This window comes from Spodoptera frugiperda, chromosome 2 (genome assembly GCF_023101765.2).
Source record: "Spodoptera frugiperda isolate SF20-4 chromosome 2, AGI-APGP_CSIRO_Sfru_2.0, whole genome shotgun sequence".
Taxonomy (NCBI): Eukaryota; Metazoa; Arthropoda; class Insecta; order Lepidoptera; family Noctuidae; genus Spodoptera; species Spodoptera frugiperda.
In genome coordinates, this window is record NC_064213.1 from 4,222,532 (window position 1) to 4,238,709 (window position 16,178).

Below are 16,178 nucleotides of genomic sequence, written 5' to 3' on the forward strand. Positions count from 1 at the left end.
TTCTTTATAACTCAACATTTAAAAGCTTTCAATATTTTATGACTTCGCGGCTCGCATCATCATACCATAAGGGTCATAAGCAGTGTCAGGTTTATGACCGGTTATAGAAATCCGGTATTGCGACGATACGAAGCCACGATTCTTAATAATTTTATGAATTAATAATGCTCGAAGCGTCTCTCAATTTACGACCGTGTAATTTTTGAGGAGAAATTGAAAAACAAATGTTTTTTGAATTCGAAATTGAAATTGGGTTTTTATGATTGATTTGTGTTTGTGTGTTTGTCTGTTAGTCAGTCAAAGCTGTAGGATGTAATATAGGTATATATAAAGGTGTAAGATAGACGTGAAATAAACACAAGTCTGTAATATCTTGGAGCTATGATAAAAGCAACTTCTAAGTTCTAAGTTGACGTAATCTAATGATACAGCCGTTTATGTCGTATATTTTGACACTTTCAAAGAAAATTAGAACCTACAGTTTGCTTACCTGTAATTTGGCTGAAAGCAATCTCTTAGGGCAATAGCTGTTTACTTAAATTTCTATGGAACTTTTGGTGTATGAGACCGGTTCGGGCTTGATTTATTTCTGTATAATTGAATAATGTAATAAGGAAATATTAGTTTCAAGTGTTAATGTTATTTTAATTGCATCTTGTCTGATTATGGATAATAAAATCGAATGAGAGGTGATAAAATTAAATTCTTTATTTATATTAATGAGTAAAGTGCTACGAGTATCTAAAGTAGCCTAGATTATGAAACACAAAAAATCTTTTCATGACTCCCAAATAAGTTAACATTTTATTTTTCGTACTCTTCACACAATCTCCTTAAGATAAATAAATCCGTAATGGGTCTTCCCACATTCAGCCCTTGATTGATCTCCTTGTTGAGAAATTGAGGTACTCGACATGGCTATATATTTTGCTATCCATCTAACTTCTAGTACTTGAAAAATCTGTACTCATATGTCTACATTTGTTTCTTTATACACGCTAATGTAAAGAAAAAATACTAGAAATTTGGATCAGATATAGACATTTCATGGCAATTTCTTTTGGAGAAGATAATGGACTACTTCTCTTCTTTTAATTGGAATCATTACTACATCTTTAATTCCCAAGTAATAATGCGCTAATAGTTGAACTATTCCGATGGTATTAGGAAATACTAAATGTTTTACTCTCTATAGCGTTTGAGAAAGGCTCTAGAGAACTTTTACCATCATCAATAAGATAGTTAGTATAGAACACCAAATTCCAACCACGATACAAATCGATCTACAACAAAAACATCATAACCACACCTGACTACCAACTATCAGTAACAATAACCAACCGAACAAATAAGAACCATAATAAATCATCACACCACACACTGACGATCTTGTTATTAATAACACAGGCTTTCGGAAGCTACACGTTGCGAGTCGAGATTTGAAAGTAATTACGCCACAATGACAGATGGTACAACTAGGTACAATTATGTGTGATTCACGCGACTTGTATCCCACGCTTCGATAGCGTAATGATAGTTAAGTAACATACGGCGTGCTCATTTGATGTTAACTGTGTGATTTTTAGCTGAAGGCGCAAAAATTAGGGGTGTTATAAGTTTGTCGTGTTTGTGTGTGACTGTGACTTGTGAGATTGGAGCGCCTAAATGGATGAACTGATTTGTATCTAGCTTTGATCCTAAACTGCAGCATCATTTGATGCTTGTAGAATTTCCACCTCATCACATTGTTTATTATGAGTATATTTTTGGAGAACAAAAGAAAGAAATCTTAAAAATATTAAACAATTGTAAACATAAAAATCAATGAAAGTTATAGCTACTCAGACGACAATCATGTGCAATGCTTGTACAATGCACATAAAAATCGATGGCGCGTGGTTGCTTACGCGCATCGCGCATTCCTCCACATAATGAGGTATTTGCAGAAGAACAAACATTAAATACACCAGTTTTTAATTTCTGCTTGGGAATTTTATGTGACCTTACTTTTAATTTTTGTGACATTTATGGCAATTTTGCTTAAAAAATATTAGACGTAAAGAATAAAAAATGAGATTTACCAAATAACTATTGAAAATACATCTGACACTTTATTGACATTCGTAAATAGAAGATTTGACCATTAATGACACACTCGTCATACAAGTAAAAATGTCACGTGTCATCAATGTTTTACGAACAATGTCAAATGACATTCGACCTTTTAATGACACAGGTTTTATCGATCAACAATACAAGTTGGTTTTCTGCATATTTATTTGTATTGTAAATTGTTGGTAGTGTTGCGACTGCATGTCGCGACCTCATATGAATGTTGTGTAAGCATCGATGCAACCGATTGTAATGCATAGTTACGTCACTAATTAATAACTTTTTCGTTCATAGCCTGATTGGTTTGTGTGACTACCAGATGTTTATTTATTCTGTGTGTCAAGGTTTTTTGGATGCAGTAAAAAGCTATGGTAATATTTTTAATAGCGTGTTCTTTCTGGTTTTAATGAAGCGCGATTTTGTAATCAGTGTCTTCTTGATAGCGTGTAGCGTTATTTTTTGGTCGTTCTATATCAAATTGTGTGAACAAAGTTGGTTACGTGGTTTAACAGATATAATTACCCCAGTCTATTGAAACAACATCTTGAAATTCAAAATGAAGTAGGTACTAGAAATTGTGATGGAACAAATATTTGGCAACGAACAAAGACGTGAAATTATTCTCAACGCAGCCTAATCACACAGCTCACAATAGCCTCAAACGCCTAAGTTAAGAAGCATATATTATGTTGAGAGCAGCCACCCACATGTTCACGCTATTGTCAGCCTAATGGACATGCCGTGCGCAGTGTTTGGTGTTATTGTCCAAGAATTTTGTAGGTCAAGGAGCATGGACCGTCGACCTGTGACTTATACGGTGAATATTTATGCTGCGAAATATTCGGAAGATTTTAATCAAAGCTGAAGAATTTTTTTCTTCGAACACAGGTATAAATTCGTGGAGAGAATTGACTTTGTTTTGTTTTGTGGACAGAATAATATTTTGATGTATTGTTTGAAAACGTTTTAGTAACTTTTGTTTTCGATACGACTGAATTCATAAACATAAAACACACATTTGCGAATAAATTGTTATCTGTAATTAAAATCTACATAATTTAAATGAACCCATTGCGTACTTCAGTGGCTATAAAACTACTATCTGTTTGACGTTGAACCGAACAAACTCGTTTTAAATGACAGCAAATGTCATTACGAGTTGTGTTCTTCAATGCAATCCCAACCCTACACCGGCGATGGGTTGGCGAGAACACGAAGTGGTAATATAAAACCAGTTTGAACATCTTGAAATACGGTTAAAGCAGTAATGTGTGGGGTTTGAAGATTGCCTCATGATACTATGGTGGTTTAAAGCGATGGTTCCCGCCTATCGCTTGCTTGCACACTATATTTACCCATTTCCCACAGTCGAAAGTCGAAATTATGTCTTCATATTTGGATACAGGCTAAGTGTGGCTTATTCAGATCTTATTATGCTCCTTACGCCTTACTGAATACGTTTTCTTTAAGAACCGTTAGTGTTTTCAACTCGAGTTTAACAAAAGCTGTATTGTTCGTTTTAGAAAGAGTGTAATAAACGACAACAACGCCCTCTTTAAATGACTATCTGTAGAAAAAATGGTTCGTAATTTAAAAATTTTAATTCTGTTCTCGTCAGTACTTGATTTAATACATCAATTTTCAATGACACGAGTCGTAATTGTAAATGTAATCAAATTATATTGTTCTTCATTTGAAATGTAAACTTAGTTAACCCAATCCGAATTGAAGTTATCCACATATTGAGCGAAGTTGTAATTCATGACGCATGGGTATAATTCCCCGTGTACTCGTACCGACATCTCGTGTTTGGTTTTGCCGTTACTAAGCGGTGACGTCATCGCTTTTGAGCCTCCTCGCCCGGTAAATCTTGACAGGTGGCCAAGTATAGAGCTTTGGGTGGATTGTTTGAAACAATCGTTGGTATTTTACATGTGTAGATGTATTTATAAGTAGTTAGTTTGGATTTAGATATAACTTGATTATGGATTAAATATGTAACATTATTGTGATCGTCAATTCTCGTTTAAAAGTAGAATTGACATTCTTACGTACATTCAATCAAGCTATTGTGATACTGTGGTAGGTCATGTCGACGAGATTCTTATGACATCCATAATATGATGATATGGCATCTTGGTTCTAAATCATCCTCTCTGTATGCACAACAATTTAAAACAAGCAAGTTATCTAAGTTCTGCGCTCGATGTAATCTGTCTATAATATTTGCTCCAAGTTTTGACACGTTGACTTAGCAAACATAGCGGGTATGCAAAGACATCGCTTAGTGCAAAGTTTACTCCTACTCTAATATTAAGATTTGTGTAATAGTTTAAGAGAGTGCAACTTCAAGTATTTACCTCATCTTCTCGTCAAACAAAATGTTGAGTCATTTGTACAACAATTGCGTGCTAGAATATACCAAATTTAGAATTGTTTACGGTTTTAATTTCGTTGGAAAAATATTTACATTGTTCCATCATTGAGAGATTATTCTATTTTAATAGTTATAGCTAGTGTTTGAATTAGGCTCATTACAAGAACTGTTGTTAAACGATGGATTAAATAAAAAAATCGTTCTAAATTATTTTAGTATTAATCCATGTTATCAATCTGAAATAACTCATATCTAGACAGTAAAATTTAGTACTTAAAATACGTCAACAAAACAAACAGATTTAACCTTTTTTCGAAACCAATTATATTGAAATCTAAACCCAATTAATAATTTTAAAATTTAATTAAATTCTGTCAGTTAAAGTCGTGAAGTTTTATAAAATCTGGGGAGGTTCAAAATAAATTAAAGGTAGATAGATACAATTTGATTCGGTAATTGGTTGAAAATTCAACCAGAATATTACTTATTGTAAATTAAAACTTTTATGTGACGTGACATGTACAATGTATATACGTCAGATAGGTATATAAGTACTTACCTCTAAACACATAAATGAAATTTATATATCGAACTAGCTTCTGTTCGTGTTCCCGTGTGATAAAAAGTATCCTACCACCCAAGACAGCTTTTACCCTGTCTTGTCTTATCTTTGTCTTACACCAAATGTCATCAAAATCCGTTCAGTTGTTTTTGCGTAATTGACGAACAGACTTCCAAACAAACAAACTTTCACATCTATAATATTAAGTAGGATTAGTGTGATAAATAGATTTAATATTACGTAATAACATTCAAATAATCGTATAAAACCGCTGGATGCAGGTCGTTTCCAACCAGTGACTCTGAAAGTCATTGTGTGAAAAGCCTATATTATGGCTAAAAAGCTATCGATGACTTTAGCTGATATGATGAAGTAAAAACAAAAATACATTATGGATAAAAACATGGATTGCAAAATCCATTCATCCATCCCTATGTAATAACAACCCATTTCGTTTCTCTGAATAAAATATCACTAGCGAAAAGTGGCTGTAATTTATGTGCCGTACCGTGGCGTCTTGCCATTGATTAAGTACCCAATCATTCGATATCTTATTACTCATTATTGAATGTCCTATTATGTAACCAATTATAATATATTGGTAATTATCTATATCGAGTTACATGTCTACTATTGTATTGTCATGTAATTAATTGCTATAATTTCAATTATGGTGATCTCGAATCGAACAACAATACTAATATTGTTGTAAATAAATCAGTTTGTAACACACATTTTTGTCGGGTGAAAAAGAATGTACGCATTTTCTGGAAGAAATCCATTACTTAGGTACATACCACAAAAAATATGATCAGTATCGAATAAATGTCTTATTTTATCATATAACAGGCATGTCGAAGCCTACCAAAATTCCGGTTCTGCGGACTATCTAGCGGGTTTACCGGGGCTCCGGCTCGAAAAGCAGGAGTAGGAACGGGGTAGTTTTTAGTCAGAGTGTAATACTTGATTGGATGATTTTCCCCCACAAAAAAGCCTATCAGAACAGCAATTAATTGCTGTTTGATTAAACAAGCAATCTCCTAAAAATATAAAAATCCAACGAGATTACACTGACCCTAACATTTTAACTACATGCAATAGTTTATCAAAACTTGAGCAACACTTAAAACATCAATAAAATTGTACGTACGTTATTATTAAACCCATCAGCATACCGTGACATCGATTATGTTATGACACAAGTGCGTCGTATCATGCGTGACTAAACACTGACTACTTACTACCGAAATTATTTATGAACCTTGGCCGTCACACTCCATGAATTTCTCGGTGAAGGTCAGGGAATGTCATTAGATACATCCTTATCGCATTATCTTAGGATAAGAGTACTAATGGAATCTGTGCTTTGTTTTTAGATCACTTGGGTCTAATTTGATTTGAAGTGGTTAGGTTCTATTGTACGTGTGTGGAAGTTTCGAAAGAATATGATCATTTTGGAGTATTCATATTGCTTAATAGGATTGTTTGGATATTTGACCTTGATTGGATTTAATCTTGTGAATGCTGCTAAATTCTTTTATCTTCACTAATACAATGTGTCTTCACTAATACAATTCTCCAGAATAATTTAGTAGGTAGAATTTTCATATTTGTAAGTTTACGAGTTCACTTGGTTAGTTAAAGTCCAATAAAGGCTTATCAAGTAATTCTGCTGTCACACTGCAGCAAATGCCATGTATGAAACTCATTAACTTCTCTATAAATAGCTTCTATGTTTAGTCTCCAAATAATAGTTTCGACACTGTATATGTGTTGGTATGTTGGTACGTATATCTCTTTGCCTAACTCAAAAGTTTTACCAATATGTGTAAAGTTTACAAACTCATAAGTGTCAGAGACGACACAGCGGTTTGCCTTGATGCCGACTGATGTGGGTTAACCGTTGCGGTCTTACGATTCGTTAAATTGCATTATTATTACGCGTCTACCCATAATACGACATTGGTTTTGTAGTTGCTTTAATCGCTACTATCAACTATGTAACAGTTTACATTTACAACATGTTCATTAGTTAGTTGTTTCCTTGTCAATATTTTAGGCATGCTTAGTGCATATCAGGGGCGTTGATGCTTGTGTTTAATGAGGTAAATAGGAGTTCTTTTTTTGCTAATTAATTCACTTCGTAATTGCGGTTAATGATTGATGTTATGTAATGTTTTGCATTATTTTGTTCTCGTAAATTCTCTGTTATTTTTACTACGAAACTTGAGGTGATTCAGGTGATTAGGAATATTTGGAATCAAAGTGACCATTTTGTGTCTATTTACTTCTGCGGATCGAAAAACACGGCGTAATTTTGTACTCTTATAGTCATAAAAATTAATCTTATACTAAATAAAATATTCCTTAAATAGTACACGACGTATGTAACATATACATACTTGTCATGTACATCTAAACAAACACTCTATCCACAAACAAAACAAATCTAATTAACACACCAACGAAAAAGGAACACAAACAATAAATAATTATCTACAAAACAAGGAACCGCAAGCATTAACAACAAAGTAAACCTGATTAACTGACAGAACCGTGTCCGCAGAAACGGAATCGAGTTGACAAAAATAGGATTAGCAGGTACGGTTCCGTTCCGTTCCGTAATATCGGCCGGCCGGGTTTGGTGCACTTCCCTAACTAAATTGTGCTGGTCGAGCGGAAATGTGACGTCACAATTTTGGGACATTTGCCCCTTGGCTAGGCGTGGTAGGATTCGCTCCGAGTTCACACGCAACCTTTATACGATTCTAATGATGTCACTTTGTTGTTCTGTTGTTGTGAATTTGTTTACGGTTGTTTACCTGACCCGTTTTATAAAATAAAGTAAATAGGATTGTATTTAACTTGTTTGCGTATTGAGAGATAAGTGGGTAAAGTTTTACTATAGCGCCTAATATGCTTAGAAGTGAGGAATGCTGCACAAATAAATCCTTTTTATTAGATGAATTCCATCTTGACAGACGACATAAAATAACACAAGCTACTCCATAATCGTTTTATTCATCTCAAAACCGTTGGCTTCTTTGAAATACTTCGTCATTATCAACCATCCCATTTCACAGTCGTTGGTCGGAACTGCAATGTTCTTCTAGTATTCTTCAAACTGCAATAATAACATTTCATACTAACAAACAACTCCTTAAACTTTCCCAGCTCAAAGATTTTCTGTATGCTCTTTTCATGTTAAATTGCCGACCAAGTTTACTTCTGCCGTTCTAAAACACGAATCATAAGATTTTTCTCTATGTTTTAAAGGAAAAGTTTAATGATATTGCATTTTTTACACGGCTTTTATAATTGCTTGGAAACTCCTTGACATTTTGCAAGAAAATAATAATCTTGGAATAGAGAAAAAATATATAAATATAAAGAGTACGGTAATAGAATTAAGACACTACAAGTTTGGGCAAACCAATTTGTAGTGAGCTTCATAGAAGTTACTAAAATCCGTCTATTGGGATATAAAGATCATAATATTTTATATTGATGATGGCACATAACCATAACAAGTTAAAAATAGGCCATAAAATCACTACTTTCTAGACTCTGATCCGACTAGATACAGTGTACGTAACGATTTTATCGTGACATGAAACACCGCACGTACGGGATAGTAAAATAAAAACATAAACACTATGTTGCGACTGAGTCAGGAATCCAGTTGGATTGCGAATGGGCGGTCGTAAAACGAGTGTCATCTCATCATGGACGTGTGGACTTCGCAACAACTCCAATATCTCCGTTATTCCGTTTAGCATAATAGCCTTGCCATTGCTAACTCTGTATGAATACACGAAGCTGTTCTCGACGAAATTGAACCGTATCGGAATGTCTATACATCGATTTTCATTGAAAATATTTCATACAAAGAAAGTGTTGTCTTGTATTATATCTATGATTGAAATGATCACGAGAAATTGTTTAGAAAATGTTGTAAAAGAATGAAAGGTCAGCGTGAAGTCTTAAATCTTAGTCGAGAAATCGTAACTCCATACTTGGTAATGCTGATTCAATTGAACTGTAGCTTAGAATGACGTACTATTTTACTGTTGCTCACGACAATGAATATCTCAATGCTCACACTATGCAAAATAATGATAAGTCCCCTTTCTTTTGTGTCGCCCACGATCAAAGAGGTTTTGCTTGGCCATCAAATCGGTAGTGTTAATTTTGAAAGTCATCTTCTTAAACTGTCTTGGAAAGTGGATCGTGGCAAAATCTAATTTCATTTCTTTTTGTTGCAGGTAAAAATTCAGAAACAAATGTCCGAGCAACGAAGGTATTGGGAAACTCAAAAAGCAACCAATTTCGGCGATATTCTGGCTTGTTTTGGCCGTTGTTTTTCGTGAATACTAATCAGGTATCGTCCGTTTTGTAACGACTGGTACGCTTATGATTGGATATGGCTGATTCTGCATATACAGACAACAGATTATCATGTCTCAAAATAAGTCCACACCTATTTTTGGTTAATTAACAAATTTTATATTTTTTGCAGCCTAAATATATTTTTGTAAAATAACATCCACGAACAGTTTTAATAACAATATATTTTTTCTGTTTCCGACATAATTAATAACGGTCAAACTACCGCCATCAGCGTTGCAATTACCATCAACATTGGAACGTTTATTGTCCCTTATTACAGATTGTCCAGTGCCCATAATATTCATTGCACAAAATTTGTTTTCATCCAACCTAATTATATAAGTGCAGCAATTTTCATTTGTCCGTGGAAAGGAAATGCGAAAACGGTCCGTTTATCATTTATACGGAAGTTGTAACTGTCGACTTAGTTAATGCGCTCGTTTGCATTTAACTTGTTATTTACATTTACACCTTTATTTTAAGCAGTTTATTAATAGACGGATTCATTTAATCGTGATGCATAATGAGATAATATGATTATGACAATACGTATATTTTTATCATTGTCATGAAATCACGCTTGTACTTCTGTCTTACTTAGCGTATGATGATCTAGTACAAGCTTTGAAACTGCTTTATACGCGTAGTTCTTATTTTTTGGGTGGGCTATATTAAGGTAAGCTGTTTAGTAGTGTACTTTCTGCTTCAAATTGATGTCTACTCCGTATTCTAGCCTAAATTTTACCGTAATACAAAATACACTTTATTCGAGGTCGAAGAAATGGAAAGGGCAAGCGATGAATGGCTGAAATGTACCTAGAAAACTTTCTAAGGGAAATATTTTGTGTCAATATCACGAGTCTCCGTGACGTTGCATTCGTTTGCTCTTTTATTATTATTTACACTTTCCATTCCACCATTTTGTTGATATAAGCACTACGCATGGTCTATATTGTACGTAGGTATACGTTTTAAGTGTTTGTGCGGCTAACACTCCAAATGTCGTTTTCATTCTTTATGTTTTGTTAAGTTAAATAAAAGGTCTCAAGTATTTGCGGTGTTTTTAGAATGTTCTATACAAACTCTGACAAATGATATACCTTAGTAAATTACTAGCTTCGATGGTAAAACTACTTCTTTTCTTACATTTCTTTGTAGATGTCTTGGAGCCATTTTAACATTTAACAGTAGCTGTTTCCAAAACGATAAATAATGATTGCAGCTTGTGTTTCCGTTCTCTCCGCTAGATAGCGTTAAATTGTTGTTAAAATTTGATTCCAACAGATTACTATTATTACAAAAAGATTTTATTCATGATAAACGGTTACTGTTATCAAATTATTTCGTAAGTTTAAGTAACACAACTTGTAATGGTGATAAAATTGATTGAACGATACGCTAATGATATCAACCAATTGATTTCTTAACTAACTCCGACAAATTATGAAGTTGACACGACATAGTTAAAACAAACTGCGACGGAACTTATGTTAATGATAATTTGGTCTCAACTTACCGTACTCCTGACTCCAAAATTCGGTGTTATAATTTGAGGTTTATCCGGCAAGTTAGACCGACCGGTTTACGAAAGGGTACACCTGGAAGTATTTGAGAAGACTAATTCCATGGAAGTTAGTGGCCTTACGCCTGAACAAGTTGGTCTGGTAGTAAATATGACAATTAGCTTCGAGCTTCATGAACAGTGTAATTTGTCGGAACTTTCAAGTTTAAGTACTGATTATGTAAAGGGAACTACACGAGTGAGCTCGATGAAGCGTCGAACGAGTAGAAGAATTTAGTTCTTGGTTTGGCTAAGGATGTTAGCTTATTACTTTTGGAAAACAGATTGTTTTAAACCAAGTTTGTGTTTTAATCGTTACATGAAAATTGTGTGTTCCTGTTTTTGGAAGTTTGTAAGTTATTTTACTTTTGATTATCTTTTTTTTATGAAGTCAAATACGTGTTTAGAGAGGCTTTATTTTAGTTATTGAAATTGATAAAAATGTCTATAGATAGATACATAGAGGAAGTTCTTTACAAATCGATTGTATGTTTGCTTGAATAATAAAGACATTTACTGTATTAATTGTATTTTTGTTGATTTCTTTAAGATTAATGTTTAACTTTACCGAAAAATATATTTGAAGGACAAGTTAGAAATACGGCGATACGCAATATGGCGTTTGCTGCTAAATTTCTATGTAGAAATTGTGCCCCATTTTCGCTTGGCCACAAGTAAGTGCAAAATGTACCTCGCTGGCCGGAATATCGTGCCAAGAACCAGAGTTTACGATCTGTATTTTTGTTTCTTTTTTATATTTCCACTCGTATATTCAAATATTTTATTTATTTCTTAACTCATAGAAATCATGTCAATTTATTTTTTATTTTCAATAACAACTCAGAATCAACTTTAATAGCCAGGTGATTAAATTGATATAGGAACCTATTCCACAACTATCTGCACAGGAGCTTCATCGTTATGTAAATTTATTATATTTATGATCGCCATTTTCTTTAACGGTGATTACACTAAAGATTATTCTATAACGCTATTAGGTTAACATAGAGAGCCGAAGTTCTGGCATTAAACAATGAACTTTCTTCATTAACTAATTATATCTAACAGCAACATTTAATAATGATCCCGTCTAATATGGTCTTTCACTCTATCTTACTTGTTTTCATTAAACTTTAAAAGTCTGGGAAGTTTTAATTACAAAAAAAGCAAAATACACAATACAAAATGGTAAAAAAATTAAACTCATTTCGTGTTCAACTTTTATTGGTGGCTCGAATGAATTATTGATGTTGTACGCTCCGTTTTATCGCTCGCGTTATTTATTGCAATTACGATATTCTCAATAAAGATTTTTAACCTTCTCTACTGGAATACGGATGTCGGAATGATTCTTTTGTTACAAAACAGTCTCGTTACTTACGTGCCTTAACAAAGACTGTCCTCTTATTCTCGTTGAAAGTCCTTCGCCCAACGGTTTGCGTGGATACCTATTTTTAGTTAAACCCCTTTTATCGTGAATAGTTTGAATTGTTGCCACTGGTCCTCTGTCGAACTGGGAGGATCAAAGGGCCCCCTTTTATACGATAGTACAAAGAAAACACGCGCCACGTCAGGATAACAGTTTCATTATGGATGAACTTCGACAATGTAGGATAAATTTTGCAAAGGTTCACTATATTGCACATGTATATATGTATGTGTCTGTATTCTATTAAAGTTTAAGATCCTGTTCCTCTGAAACGGTTTCCCGAAGGTCACACGCATTTTCTTGATTCAATTCACAGCTTTGTGCCTAGCTCAGATGTGAACAGAACGCCTATTTGTAGTATTTCTTTCAAAGTGCTGCCGTTGGCCATATTCGTCAGATCTTTTTTGTTGTCAAACAAAGAAATTCTTAGCAATAGTCTTTTGTCACGTACAGCATTCAGGTAGTCTTAGGGTCAAAAGTTTATCTAGATCATAAATTCTAGGAAATTACACTGTAGTTAGGTACGTTAGGTAATGCAAGATAATTCTACATTCTGTTAGGTCATGTTTGAGGTTTTTAGTTTTGTTAGCGTCTTAGTATTCATAGTTCACGCAACTAGTATATGCATTGTGTTTGCAAGTTTATGCCTGTTTGGATAATGCGATTTTTAGTACTAGCTATGTGTTTGCTATTTTCCTGGCAAGAATATATTCTAAATAAATTTCTACCTTACTGTATTGACATAAAGTATATTTGGATTTTGATAGATGGGAAAACGTATTACGGTTTTATTTAGTGCAACAGTCGTAATCGTAAAACTGGCCAGCGTACCCGAGAGTACGTTGAAACGTTTGGTAATCTTATTTTGTGGCTTTGCGATATACTCTGGGAAAACTGAAATCGTGTTTTACGTGAATTGCTTTTAGATTTACTTATTGAATGATCCACCAGCGTCCTCTGGAATAAGATATGATTCTCTCTGTTATCTCCCATCTCAATTGAAAGTGGCCCATCGTCTTTGACTACTCAAACGTCAATAGATTCATTAAAGCATCTCGATTATCAAACAAATTGTTATCTAATTTAACTTTCTCGATAGACTGGTATCTTTAACGCAATCTTATTGATGTTCTCGTAATAAACTTTAAACATAAATTGTATGAAATCTCATTATCCCTGTTTCTGATTTATTTTATGTTTCGCGGCTTAAGGACATCGTACTTCGTTATGCGAAGGTAAATATTTTTTCGCTTACCTATCAAAACTTTTCTAAAACTCTGAACATATTCAGGAACATAAAAAATATTAAGCTATTAACTTATCCAAAAGTTTTCGTAAAGGAGCGTATCAAGGAAAATAGGTAAGTTAGCACAAAACTTATTCGTCCTACATTCTCAAAGGGATATAATTTGCGTTCACTTGACTAAAATGAAGTTTTGTGAAGATTACCTAGAGCGGGCTCAGTAATTCTGATGAAACGACTCAAATTATGGCTACATCGCTTCAAGCGCTTGCCTTTCCGTTGGCGTTCTCTCAGTTACTGTTCCTGGCAGCTTACAATGCCTACGTCGCCCCTACACCAGCTGAATCTTATTTCTCACGAAATAAGAACCAATTCACCTCGCATCCCGACCAAATTGTATCAGACTTTGTATCTTCTGTTTCGTTTAATATTTCGAAGAACAAGACCGGAGATCTTTTTAATTAGATCCGACTCGTCTTATCAGGATTAACGTGCTTTACAATAGTTATTATTATACTAAGAATTGCTCTCGAATTAATTTGTACAATCAACAAAATTCCTGCGATAATGAAGTCTTTTCAACCTTTTTATTTTTCTTACTTTGTAATATGTTTTTGCCCTAAATCCCATTGGTTAAGCTCGCTTTTGTTAGATTATGTTTTGTATTTTTCTGGTCTCTTTCTATCTTTCTACAGTCGGACCATGGCCCAGATTCACTGTTTTGAAAATTACTTTTGTAACGAATTCTTAGCTGTCGTCAAACTAGTCGACATTGTCCTGTTATATTCTTCAGAACAACAGTTAAACAAAGCACTTTGTTACATTTGTACGGTGGCAGAATGTTGTCTGGTTTTTCATATTTTCGTACTGAGATTAGATTTGTAATAATGTCGTTTGTACCAAGAGAGATGGTATCGCCAGCACTTCTCGCAGAAACAAAATCTCGTTGTTCTAAGACAACGTTACCGTGCTCCGAGCACAATCGTGTCTTCCTGTAACGACCCACTAGAAAGGTATACACAAACTAATTTCAAACAAAGTTTGCGAATTTTCGCCGTAAAGTCTGGTCGTGTATTGTCGACGGGAGGTCCTGACTCTTGGTAGATATTCAGACCGCTCGCGAAACTTTGATACATGGCTTGGCTATAAAACGCAGCGCACCCAACCCGCATGTATTGTACACTCGCGGCCGTGTTCACGGGAACACTGTTAAATGAAGCGATTAAACACAGCCTCCTACTGTTTACACGCAAATAAAACTAGCTATTTTCTACTAAATTGGATTGCAGTATTTCCCTACGTTTTATTTTCTAACCCAAAATTTTGCCACATATTTGTGTTGACTGCAACAAATTTCCTTTTCATATGCCATTATTTTGATTTATGCTTCATGTTATCTCTCACCACAGGTGCACGTTTTGGTGCAAAATAACATAAGTTTAGCTCTAATGACAAAATTTAAATTACCTTCATGATTTACGAGCGACACGGACGTTCGGAACTACGTTACAGCGAACAATGTGGGACGAGTTTACGCAATAACGTCGAATATTCGGAGCCCTGTGTATTGTAATTTGTCGGTAAGTGTATGGGTTGCCGTATGGTACCGCATTGATGTCGGATCGGGACGATACGTTTTATTTCGCATGCGAACGGAAGCGACCGTCATGTTTTCCGTGCGTGTGATGTCGACTAGCCTATATCCTTTTTTTACCCCACCGAGTGTCGGTAACGCTCGAGCACGGTCGAATTGTTTGCCAATGAAGTTCGGGTGCGCGGTTGATATTTTTTCCGCTGCGTACGATGTGAATCATACTGAATATTGACTGTGTATAAATAAGAGTCGCCGCCAAATTGAATTTTAATACTCTCAATAGTTTTTATGTTTATATTCAGTGTTGCATCGTTTAGATTTTAAATGGATTAGCTTTCGCGATTTTAAACTATTTGTTTTTCCAATGTTGTTATGTAGATAAAATCGTTTAAAAACAACAGTTTTCACGTATTAGTTTTGATATTTTTATTTTGTTAAAGAGTATACTTCATTTCATATATTAACAAAGCCGGGATTTTGGTTCACCAAGGGTTTCATTGTAACAAAAGATATAACCTCAAATTAAGTTTCAAGGGGCTTATATTAAAGGGCATCAAAGATACGGTACGTTACAAGATATTAACATGTAATAGCCGTAGTAATCCTATTGGCAGAGATATCAATTTTAGTAAGGTTTCCCTTTGTGGGGCGCTATCTCCTTCAATGTCTTTGAGAGTTAGGACACGGGGAGATACTTTGTGGTGTACGATCGGTAATCACCATTACGTCTTATTGAATTATATGTATAGACAAGGGTAGTGATATTAGAGCTTATCTTCTCTATAATATTATTTGGATGTGTGTGATACATAGAATAACAGATAGGTTTCAACGTTGGTAAATCTCTTTTTTCTTTTAATCAGTTTAAAGGGTATAGCATCTAACTCAATTACAAGATTAAAATTAAATCC

General features: G+C 34.4%; 1 protein-coding gene across 10 annotated transcripts in view; it reads left to right on the forward strand.

Annotated features, from left to right (window-relative positions):
• LOC118269462 (putative polypeptide N-acetylgalactosaminyltransferase 9) overlaps positions 1-16,178 on the forward strand; it is a 178,558-nt gene that overhangs the window by 106,094 nt on the left and 56,286 nt on the right. Inside the window, exon 1 of one of the 10 annotated variants that reach the window (XM_035584582.2) lies at positions 9,413-9,432. The exons of the other annotated variants lie outside the window; for them this stretch is intronic. The gene's annotated coding sequence lies outside the window, so the exon portion shown is untranslated. Of the gene's footprint in view, positions 1-9,412; positions 9,433-16,178 lie in introns of those variants that run through there. 10 annotated transcript variants of the gene reach the window in all.